This window comes from Mobula hypostoma, chromosome 11 (assembly GCF_963921235.1).
Source record: "Mobula hypostoma chromosome 11, sMobHyp1.1, whole genome shotgun sequence".
In the NCBI taxonomy this organism is placed as follows: Eukaryota; Metazoa; Chordata; class Chondrichthyes; order Myliobatiformes; family Myliobatidae; genus Mobula; species Mobula hypostoma.
The window spans coordinates 51,929,548-51,942,180 of record NC_086107.1 but is presented as its reverse complement, the minus strand read 5'-3'; the positions used below and the strand labels follow the sequence as shown (position 1 = coordinate 51,942,180).

At 36.5% G+C, this 12,633-nt stretch overlaps 1 protein-coding gene across 3 annotated transcripts in view; it reads left to right on the top strand.

Annotated features, from left to right (window-relative positions):
* Positions 1–12,633, top strand: part of dagla (diacylglycerol lipase, alpha) — a 385,385-nt gene that overhangs the window by 137,200 nt on the left and 235,552 nt on the right. The window contains exon 1 of one of the 3 annotated variants that reach the window (XM_063063202.1): positions 6,717–6,758. The exons of the other annotated variants lie outside the window; for them this stretch is intronic. The gene's annotated coding sequence lies outside the window, so the exon portion shown is untranslated. Of the gene's footprint in view, positions 1–6,716; positions 6,759–12,633 lie in introns of those variants that run through there. 3 annotated transcript variants of the gene reach the window in all.

The following is a 12,633-nucleotide window of genomic DNA, read 5'->3' as shown; positions in this document are numbered from 1 at the left end:
TAAAATTACTGAATTGGACAACGAAGCTTGGAAGAGAATTTGAAAATTGAGAGTTTGGAACAGAAATTGGCTTCTACTACTAAACAGCTGGAGCGTTTTAAATCCAAGATTATTGATCTTGAAAATCGATCTAGAAGACAGAACTTACATGTAATTGGTCTCCCCGAGGATGTCGAGGAAGGGGACCCTTTAAAATTCTTCTCTCAATTTTTAAAGGATGCATTTAGCTCTGTATTCCTGGACGATCCTCCATTGCGTGACCGTGTTCACCGTACATTGCATTCCAAACCAGCCCCCGAATTTAAACTGAGACCAGTGATCCTCCGTTTCCTTTATGTTCATGTTAAAAATCATCTCATCCGAATTGCCTGTCAGCAAGGTATGATTAAATTTCAACATTATCAGTTCCGTTTGGTGGAGGACTACAGTCCAGAAGTGATGAAGGAGCGGCTGGCTTTTAAACTTCTGATGTCGGAATGCTACCAAAAAGGTCTCAGACCAGTCTTAAGGTACCCTGCCCGTTTAAGAATTTCTTCTTCGGAGGGACCACGTCGTGTCTTCTATTCCACAAGTGTGGTTCGAAGTTTTTTGAATGAACGCTATCCAACTGCTACAGATATTTTGCTCTAATTAATGTATGACTCTCGCAGCATCGGCTCTGTTTTTCCGTGCTTTTTCTTTAAAGCCTATAATCATCGTATGAAGATGGACTTTTATAAGTTCAAGATTTTCGCTTCTGGTTAGTAGTGTAGGCATTTTTCATATTTCAATTAAAGTTTTTTTTTCTTGTTGATGAATTCATTTTTTTTTACTTTGTTAATTCTTATTTGATTTCTGACATTGTCACTAATGGTTTGATGGTGAATTTCTATTGTATGGAGGAATATCTTGTTTATTTTTTTCTGCTTTTTTGTATAAATAAGATGATGGTCTGTCTCCCTTCTTTCATAATCTCTTTTGTTCTTTTACTATGCTATCTTTTCATGTTCCTTCTCCCCATAATTCCTTTCTTTTTTTTGAAGTGCCATTTTCAATTATTTATGTTTTGTAATTGATTAATAATATACATCGGCGCTTACTTTTTTTTCATTCATTTTAGAAATCACAATACGAAGATTATTATAGTACTGTGTTTCATTTTTCTTTTTGGATTTCGGGGGTTTTTTTTTAACATATGTCTTTGGAGTTGCCTTCTGGAGAAATGGGGGTAGATTTAGTATTAGTTCTTAGTTCTTTTTCTAGCCCTTAGCCCTTTCTCGCTTAGTTTCGGGACTTTATGGGTGGAGGGGGGGGTTCTTTACTTTTTTTAATTAGTCTTTTCTATTGGGCTGATTTCAGAACTACAAAGATGTCTGCAGTGTCGCGACTTCCAGTTCTGCTCTGAATATTTATTCCTCTTCCGATTTCATGAGTTTACATTATGGTTATCTGCTTATGTACCAAGGGGTTGACTTTAAAATATGGCTCAGATTATTAATTTTGTCTTTTGGAATACAAATGGCTTAAACCATCCAATAAAACGGAAAAAGATTTTTGAAGTATTCCAAAGGCTGAATACTCATATTATTTTTGCACAAGAAACTCATGTGAGAAAGGGGGATAATCAACGTTTCTTTAGGTTTTGGAAGGAATAACAGTATAACTCAAACTCTCAGGCCAAAGTGAAAGAAGCCTCAATTTTTATATATTCCTCAATTAAATTTGTACATCATGATATCGTTTCAGATCTGAGTGGTAGATTTTTGTTAATTTCTGTGTTACTTTTTAATAAAAAAGTTGCTATGGTCAATGTTTATGCTCCAAATTTGGATTATCCCAAATTTTTTAAGCATTTATTTACTTTTCCTAATTTAAATGAGTATATGTTGATAATAGGTGATGATTTTAATTGCTGTTTAAATCCCCTGATGGATAGGTCCATATCTAGTCGGGCTTTACCGAATAAGTCAGCTACTCTTATCAATTCCTTTGTGATTGATTCTGGAATTTCAGAAATTTGGAGATTTTTATACCCTTAGGATAAAGAGTTTTCATTCTTCTCACATGTTTATCATTCTTATTCTCGAATTGACTACTTTTTTATTGACTCTCATTTAATTCCATCTGTAATTGACTGTAATTATAACATTGTCGCCATTTCTGATCATGCTCCAATGAAACTTTCTATCAAGATAATGGATACTTCTCCTAGTATTAGACAATGGCGATTTAATTCTAATTTGCTTCAAGACGCAGATTTTGTTAAGTTTATGAAGGAACAGATTGATCTCTTCTTTTCAACTAATATTATGGAAGAAAACTCCAACGGGACAGTATGGGACACTTCTAAAGAATATATTCGTGGACAGATTATTTCTTATTCTGTTGGTTTGAAAAAACGTATTAAGAATGAAACACTTTTGTTGGTTGATAAAATTAAAGAAATTGATAAGAAATATTCTATTGCTCCTAGTAAAGAGCTTTATAAACAGAGAGTCGAACTTCAAATGGAACACAGCTTATTATTAACATCCTCGATTGAAAATCATTTAATGAAAACTAGAAGTGAGTTTTATATACATAGTGACAAATCGGGTAAATTATTAGCTAATCAGTTGAAAACTGCTTCGGTTAAACGTCGAATTATTAAGATTCGCAAACATGATGACACCTTGACAGTTAACTAGAGACTAACTTACCAACTAGAGAAGAGGCAGTGTTGGATCTCTTTGAGGAATGAGATAGGTCAGGTGACAGAGGTTTGTGTTGGGGAGCACTTTGGGTCCAGTGATCACAATGCTATTAGTTTCAATATAATTATGGAGAAGGATAGGTCTGGACCCAGGATTGAGAGTTTTGATTGGAGAAAGGCTAACTTTAAGGAGATGCGAAAGGATTTAGAAGGAGTAGATTGGGACAATTTGTTTTATGGGAAGAATGTAATAGAGAAATGGAGGTCATTTAAAGGTGAAATTTTGAGGGTACAGAATCTTTATGTTCCTGTTAGGTTGAAAGGAAAGGTTAAAAGTTTGAGAGAGCCATTGTTTTCAAGGGATATTGGAAACTTGATTCGAAAAAAGAGAGATATCTACAATCAATATAGGCAGCATGGAGTAAATGAGATGCTCAAGGAATATAAAGAATGTAAAAAGAATCTTAAGAAAGAAATCAGAAAAGCTAAAGGAAGATACGAAGTTGCTTTGGCAAGTAAGGTGAAAATAAATCCCAAGGGTTTCTACAGTTATATTAATAGCAAAAGGATAGTGAGGGATAAAATTGGTCCCCTAGAGAATCAGAGTGGACAGTATTGTGTGGAGCCAAAAGAGATGGAGGAAATTCTGAATACTTTCTTTTCTTCGGTAGTCACGAAGGAGAAGGATATTGAATTGTGTAAGATAAGGGAAACAGGTAGGGAAGTTATGGAAACTATGATGATTAATGAAGATGAAGTACTGGTGCTTTTAAGGAATATAAAAGTGGATAAATCTCCGGGTCCTGACAGGATATTTCCTAGGACTTTGAGGGAAGTTAGTGTGGAAATAGCAGGGGCTCTGACAGAAATATTTCAAATGCCATTAGAAACATGGATGGTGCTGGAGGATTGGTGTATTGCTCAGGTTGTTACATTGTTTAAAAAGGGTTCTAAGAGAAAACCTGGCAATTATTGGCCTGTGAGTTTGACGTCAGTGGTGGGTAAATTGATGGAAAGTATTCTTAGAGATGGTTATATACTTATCTGGATAGACAGGGTCTGATTAGAAACAGTCAACATGCATTTATGCGTGGAAGGTTATGTTTGATAAATCTTACTGAATTTTTTGAAGAGGTTACTAGGAAAGTTGACGAGGGTAAAGCGATGGATGTTGTCTATATGGACTTCAGTAAGACCTTTGACAAGGTTCCACACTGAAGGTTAGTTAGGAAGGTTCAATCATTAGGTATTAATATTGAAGTAGTAAAATGGATTCAGCAGTGGCTGGATGGGAGATGCCAGAGAGTAGTGGTGGATAACTGTTTGTCAGATTGGAGGCCGGTGACTAGTGGTGTGCCTCGGAGATCTGTACTGGGTCTAGTGTTGTCTGTCATATATATTAATGATCTGGATGATGGGATGGTAAATTGGAATAGTAAGTATGCAGATGATACTAAGATAGGTGGAGTTGTGGATGATGAGGTAGGTTTTCAAAGCTTGCAGAGAGATTTAGGCCAGTTAGAAGAGTGGGCTGAAAGATGGAGTTTAATACTGATCAATGTGAGGTGCTACATTTTGGTAGGACTAATCAAAAGAGGACATACATGGTAAATGGTAGGGAATTGAAGAATGCAGTAGAACAGAGGGATCTAGGAATAATGGTGCATAGATCCATGAAGGTGGAATCTCATGTGGATAGGGTGGTGAAGAAAGCTTTTGGTATGCTGGCCTTTATAAATCAGAACATTGAGTATAGGCGTTGAGATGTAATATTGAAATTGTACAAGGCATTGGTGAGGCCAAATTTGGAGTATTGTATACAGTTTTGGTCACCGAATTATAGGAAAGATGTCAACAAAGTAGGTAGAGTACAGAGAAGATTTATTAGAATGTTACCTGGGTTTCATCACCTAAGTTACAGAGAAAGGTTGAACAAGTTGGGTCTTTATTCTTTGGAATGTAGAAGGTTGAGGGGGGACTTGATAGAGGTATGTAAAATTATGAGGGGCATAGATAGAGTTGACGTGGATAGGCTTTTTCCATTGAGAGTGGGGGAGATTCAAACAAGAGGACATGAGTTGAGAGTTAAAGGGCAAAAGTTTAGGGGTAACATGAGGGGGAACTTCTTTACTCAGAGAGTGGTAGCTGTGTGGAACGAGCTTCCAGCAGAAGTCGTTGAAGCAGGTTCGATGTTGTCGTTTGAAGTTAAATTGGACAGCTATATGGACAGGAAAGGAATGGAGGGTTATGGGCTGAGTGCGGGTTGGTGGGACTAGGTGAGAGTAAGAGTTCGGCACGGACTAGAAGGGCTGAGATGGCCTGTTTCTGTGCTGTAATTGTTATATGATTATATGGTATGGTTAATCATGATGAAATAAACAAATCTTTTCAAGAATATTATACCTCTTTATTCCTTTCTGAATTTCCTCACAATCCCAACACCATGCATGACTTTTTAAGGAAATTGAATTTTCTGAAATTATCACCTGAAGAATGTTTAATGTTAGAAACTCCTATTACTGATGAAGCAATAACAGCTATTATTTCCTCAATGAATTCCGGTAAAGCACCTGGTCCAGATGGTTTTACAGTGGAATCTTCAAAGTTTTTTCTTCTATCCTTTCTCCTTGGTTGTCTAGAGTTTTTAAAGAAGCAGTCAGATTAGGTAAATTCCCACAATCATTTTATGGAGCTTCTATTTCTTTAATTCTTAAAAAGAATAAAGATCATACTGATTGTGCATCATACAGACCGATATCTCTCCTGAATGTAGATTCTAAAATTTTTTCTGAAGTATTAGCAACTAGGTTAGAGAAAGTATTATCTCAGATTATCTCTGTGGACCAAACTGGATTTATTAAAATGCGTTATTCATGTTTTAATATTAGGAGGTTAATGAATATTGTTTATACTCCTTCACTTAGTACTCCAGAATGTGTTATTTCATTAGATGCTGAGAAAGATTTTGACAGAGTTGAATGGCTATATCTATTTAGTGTGCTTGAGAAATTTAATTTTAGTCCAATATTTATATCTTGGATTAAATTGATATATCATACCCCTGTAGCTTCAGTTTGTACTAATAATCAAAGATCTCCCTTTTTCCGCTTAGCTCGGAGCACTAGGCAGGGATGTCCTCTTAGTTCATTATTATTTGATATTGCCCTTGAACCTTTAGCAATTGCTATCAGAGACTCACCTAACATTTTTGGTATTACCTGTGGGAATAAAATACATAAGTTATCATTATATGCAAATGATTTGTTATCATACATTTCTAATCCTGAGAAATCCATTTCCACTATTTTATCTTTGTTGGCTCAGTTTAGTAATTTTTCTGGTTATAAATTGAACCTTAATAAGAGTGAACTATTTCCCCTAAGTATGCAGGTTCCAATTTATGGATGTTTACCATTTAAATTGGTTACTGACTTTTTCACTTATTTAGGGGTTAAAATTACAAAAAAGCAGAAGGATTTATTTAAGGCTAATTTTTTACCTTTAATTGATCAGATTAAACTTCTGTTTACTAAATGGTCACCAATGTCTCTGTCATTGATCGGTCGAATCAATGCTATCAAGATGATTATTTTACCTAAATGTTTATATTTATTTAAAGCGGTGCTGATTTTTATTCCAAAATCCTTTTTTGATAACGTTGATTCTAAAATTTCCTCATATATATGGCAGAACAAAAATTCTAAGTTAGGTGAAAGATATTTACAGAAATGTAAAAAGGAGGGGGGTTTGGCATTGCTGAATTTTAGATTTTACTATTGGGCAATTAATATTCGATATTTAAAATTTTGGTTATGGGACTTGGACATAACTTCAAGTTCACATTGGGTAAATCTTGAATGTAATTCTTTACAAGGATTTTCACTGGGTTCTATTTTAGGGACTTCGCTGCCCTTTACTCTTTTTAAATTGTATAAACAAATGGATAACCCAGTAGTAAAATATACTTTACGAATATAGTTTCAATTTTGAAAATTTTTCAGGTTGAATCAATTTATTCTAGCAAGTCCTAATTTCTTCTTTCAACCCTCTATCATGGATCAAGCATATTTGGCTTGGAAAATTAAAGGTATAGTACGATTTTGTGATCTATTTTTGGATAATTGTTTCATGTCCTTTGAACAATTATCTAATATATATAACTTGCCTGGATCCCATTTTTTAGATATTTACAGATTAGAAATTTTTAAAATACTGTTTTTCCTACCTCCCGAATTTATATTCAACGGATATTTTGGAAAAGATTTTAGATTTAAATCCTTTTCAGAAAGGTGTAATAGCAACTATTTATAATATAATTATGAAAATACATCCAGACATATCTAATAAAGTTAAGACTGATTGGGAAAGGGAACTTAAGATTACTTTACCGATTGAAAAATGGGAAAAAATTCTTCAGTTAGTTAACTCTTCCTCTATATGTGCTAAACATGTGTTGATACAGTTTAAAGTAGTGCATAGGGCTCATATGTCTAAGGATAAATTAGCTCGTTATTACTCTCATTTAAATCCTGTATGCGGTAGATGTCACGCTGAGATAGCTTCTTCAACTCATATGTTTTGGTCATGTCCTTTTTTTGGAAAAATATTCGAAAGATATTTTTGATATTATTTCAACTGTTCTGAATATTGATTTACGACCTCACTCTATTACTGCAATTTTTGGGTTACCAATGATAGAATCAAGTTATCTAACCTCTTCAGCTTGTCAGATGGTTGCATTTCTTACATTAATGGCTAGAAGATCCATTTCGCTGAATTGGAAAGAGATTAATCCTCCCACCACATTTCATTGGTTCTCCCAAACTATGTTGTGTTTAAACTTAGAAAAAATTAAAAGTGTTATTTATGATCCCTCTATTAAATTCAAAAAGACTTGGAGGCCATTTATTCAACACTTTCATATGATGTAATTTGACCTTTTCCAAAGCTATTCTATTTCTTTTTTATATGTTGAGAAGAGCAGAGTCAACGACAGTAATGGTTCTTTTTTTTGATGTTACATAACAGCCCATGTCATCTTTTTTCCTTTAGTTTTGTTGGTTTACATTGTTTAGGTTAGTTTTTCTTTTGGAGTATATATTTTTTTCCTTTTTCATGTTTTTTTTTGTATATTATATTTGTATCCTGTATGACTGGGAGGTTTAATACCCATGTGTCAACTGGGTTTATATTTAGATATGTTAATTACAACAATGTAATCCCAAATAACTTTGTATCAATACTATGTTATGTTTATTATTATGAAACCAATAAAAAGATTGAAAAAGAAAGAATGGATGATTTATTATCGCTCTCTACCTCATTCTCCTGCCTTCTCTTTGTAATCTTTGACGCTCTTACTAATGAAGAATCTATCAATGCCTGCTTTAAATAACCCAATTACTTGGTATCCATAGCCACCTATGGCAATGAATTTTACAGGTTCACTATTCTCTGGCTAAAGAAATTCGTCCTTATCTCTGTTTTAAAGAGACGTTCTTGTATTCTGAGGTTAGGCCTTTTGTTCTGGTCCCAGGAAATATCCTAACCTTAAATATTCTCAACACCAACCGCAGCAGAACACTACTAGTCATTGGTGACCAATCAGAAAATGCCCCCTTTATATCTCCACTTTGCCTCCTCTCAGTCAGCCAATCTATCCATGCTGGTATCTTCCCTGTAATACCATAGGTTCTTATCCTGTTTAGTGGCCTCATGTACAGTATCTTGTGAAAGGCCTTCTGAATATCCAAATAAACACATCTTCTTTACCTGTCCTGCCTGTTATTTCCTCAAAGATTTCCACCAGATTTATTAGGAATGATTTCCTTTCATAAAAACCATGCTGCCTTTGGCCTATTTTATCAAGTGCCTCAAAGAACCCTGAAATCTAATCATTGTTAATGGACTCCAACATCTTCCCAACCAAAGAATTCAGGCTAACAAGCTTATAATTTCTGTCCTTTGCCTCCCTCTCTTCTAAAAGAGTGAAGTGACATTTGCAATTGTTGTAGTTTTTGAAATCTAGTGATTCTTGAAAAAAAAATACTACTATCGCCTTTACAATCTGTTCAGCTATCTCTTTCAGAGCCTTAGTCTTTAGTCCATCTGGTTCAGTTGATTTACCTATCTTCCCAAGCACCTTTTCCTTAGTAATAGCAACTATACTCATTTCTGCTCCCTGACACTCAATATGAATGTATATTTGTCTGAATAAACTCTTAAGTCATCAATAACTATTTGCTGGACTTAACCTAGAGGAACTAAAAATTGCATCTGTCAAGGATTTGTAACTATATATTTAAAAAATACTTTTTCATTTGCATATCTGAAGCAATTTAGTGGATGAATTAACACTGGAACACATTATTGTTCTTGATGATTTTGCTCCATTGTGATTAAACTTCGCCAATATAGAAGTTGTTCTGAATTGCATGCTATGCTGAAGTGAACCTCATGGTTTGGATGGTATCTGTCATTTGAAGTCACCTAAACCCTATGTTTGTACATACGTATATATTAATGTTGAAAATACTCGGTAGATTAAATAACAACTCTGGAAAAGAAAAATGTAATTAAGTCTCAGAGGCTATTTTTCAGTTCTGGAAGAACGAGTAAATGTTAAGCACAAATGATTCTGCAGATGCTGGAAATCTTGAACAATACACTAAATGCTGGAGGAACTCAGTAAGTTAGGCAGCATCTAAGGAGGGGAGCAAACAATTGATGTTTCGAGCCAAGTCCCTTCTTCAGGTCTGGAAAGGAAAGGGGCAGAGGACACAATAAGAAGTGGTTGGAGAGGGGATGGAGTGAGATGTAAAATCAGGTAAGGGGGAAGGGGGATGTAGTAAGAAGCTGTGAGGTGATGGATGGAAGAAGTAAGATCTGATGGGAGAGGACCATGGAAGAAAGGGAAGGAGGAAGGGCACCAGAGGGAGATGTTAGGCAAGTGACGAGAAGAGAAGCCATGAGAGCAGAACTAAAATGGGGTATAGAAAAAAAAGAAGGGGAGAGGGGAGAAATTATCACAAGTTAGAGAAATCAGTGTTCATGCCATCAGGTTGGAGATCATCCTGAAGGGTCCTCCAACTTGAATGTGGCCTGGTTGTGGCAGTGTAGGAGGCCATAAGTGACATGTCAGAATGGGAAAGAGAAGTCAAACTGAAATGGTGACTACCAGAAAATGCCGCCTTGTGTGGGGAACAGAGTGAATGTGTCAATGAACCAGTCCGCCAATCTATGTCATATCTCACTGATGTAGAGAAGGCCACTCCAGGAGCATCAGATACAGTAGATGACTCTGACAGACTCACAAGTGAAGTTCTGCCTCACTTGCTTGGGGTCCAGTATGGCAGTGAGAGAGGAGGTGTAGAGGCAGGTGTAGCACTTGTCCTGCTTTCACAGATACGTAACTGGAGGGAGACCAGTGGGAAAGTGAGTCACATAGAGAGCAATCCCTATGGAAAGTAGAGAAAGGGAGTATGGGAAAGATGTGCTTAGTGTTAGTATCCAGTTGTAGATGGCAGAAGTTATAGAAAGTGATGTGGATATGGAGGCTCATGGTGAGGACAAAGGGAGCCCTATCCCTGTTATGGCAGCAGGCAGATGTGGAGAGGGCAAATATGTGGGAAGTGCAGGAGATGTGGGTGAGAGCAGCATCGATAGTGGTGAATGGGAAACCCCTACTTTGGAAAAAAGAAGACATCTTAGATGTTCCAGAATGGAAAGTCTCATTCTGAGAACAGATTGTAGTGTAGATGGAGGAACTGAGAAAAGCGAATAGCATTTTCACAAGTAACAGAGTGGGAAGAGGTATAGTCTTAAGTTGCAAAGGAGGTAGAGTGAAGGATGAATAGGACAAAGGGAATGTTTCTGGTGAGGCCACAGTTGTTGTGGTGAGATGTTTGTAGAAGTCATCAAACTGATATATTATTGGGGCAATGTGAGAAAAGAAACAATGGAGCAAGCAAGTTCTCACGAGTGAACATCACTGAGATGATAGAGTGAGCATACAGGCGAAGGAAAATGAGGAAGTGTGAAATATAAGGCATAATCAGTAAATCGGGCTGAAATAATGAAGAAAGGTGATCTAATCAAGATGGAAGACTTGCAACTGAAATCAGTTCTGACAGAGAAAATGAGTTATCCAATGTTGTTGAATTTGATATTTGATATTTGAAAGCTTACCACAGATGGTGAGGTGCTGTTTCTCAAATTTGTATTGGGTATTGTTGGAATTGTGCAGAGATTAGAGACAGGAATGTTAGAGTGGGAATGGGATGGAGGACATCAGTGGCAGGATTGTGGAGGAAACCTCATGGTGCATACAGAGTGCAGTACATAAGATTGAAAGAACACGTGAATCAAATCAATGGATAGTAGGAAGGGAAGAAGTAAAAGGATAAGTGCACTTCCTCTAGGGGTTACATAGGAAAGTGTCAGAAGAGAGATGTTAGTTTAGGATCTGAAATACTATTTTTCTTGTAGTTGAACTTTATCTATGCTTGCTTACGTTTGTATAATCACGTGCTTCTCTATAAATGCCCATTGGATTTTCAGTCATTTGTACTGTAGCTGGTTCTGTACTTGTGTAGTTTATTGGTCTGTAAGCCCGAGATGCCATTGCAGTGCATGTCAAGACTGTCCTTGTCTCACAGGCCATTTAGCAGAGGAGATTTCCTTACCTGTCCTGTTTGAACCTGTGAGCACTACCTCACTTTTTAAAAATATATATTATTTGTTTTTGCATGATTTTTAATCTATTCAATATATGCATACTGTAATTGATTTTCTTTATTTATCATTTTTTTCTTCTATATTATGTATTGCATTGAACTGCTGCTGCTAAGTTAACAAGTTTTACAGCACATGCCAGTGATAATAAACCTGATTCTGAATTGGTTTTTAGTATAAAGAAAGATCATGAGGCCAGTTAAAGGAGCAAGATGGCACCAGTGAACCATGGAGAAGTCCTGGGACTATGTACAATACTTCGAAATATAACTGTTTTGAATTACTCTCACTGCAATCTTCTGCATGTAATTTTCCATTAGGCAATGTACTTTTAAATCGACTTAAATGAACTACATATTTTACAATATTCTCAAGGACCCTGTGGACTTAATTCTCAAGCAAGCAAGTACGGCACCTTTAAACGAATGAAAGTTTACCATCATGGCTGGAAGCAAGGCAGGAAGGAGGGTCTCCAAGCCAGGCTGAAACACAGAGGAATGAGACCTCTTCTAACTGATACCTTGTTAGCAAATGTGCAGTTGCTGAAGAACAAAATTGAGTACCCGAGGGCAAAATTGCTGTGTTGTAAGAAAATAAAAGATCGTTGTGTTCTATAAGTAACCGAGACATGGCTTACTCCCAGCATGCCAGATACAGCAATCAGACCTGAAGATTTCTTGATTCACAGGATAGACCGAACTGCTGATTTGGAAAAGGCCAAAGGTGGAAAGGCATGTTTCATGATAAACTCTTGGTGGTGCTCTGATGTGGTAGTTTTATCAAACTTGTATTCTCCTGACCTTGAACACGAAACAGTCAAATGCCATCCGTTCTATTTTCCAAGGGAGTTCTCCTCCATAATCCTGACTGCAGTTTTCATACCACCCGTGGCCAACTACAGTCAAGTGCTTGAGATACTGCATGATGCCGTATCCAAACAAGAAATAGTCCATCCAGAAGCATTTCAAATCATGGTTGGGGTCTTCAACCAGGCTTGTTTGAAGAAAGCTGCCCATTTACCATCAGCGTATAACCTGTAGCACCAGAGGTCCCAACAGACTAGACCACTATTATGTTAAGATAAGGAATACCTACCGTTTCATGTTCGGACTGTGTTTTGATAAATCTGATCACTTGGTTGCCTGTCCTCCCACCTGCATACAAGCAGAGGTTAAAGGGCAAAGCTCCAGAGATTAGGATAGCAAATAGGTGGTTGCTGGGGACAGAGG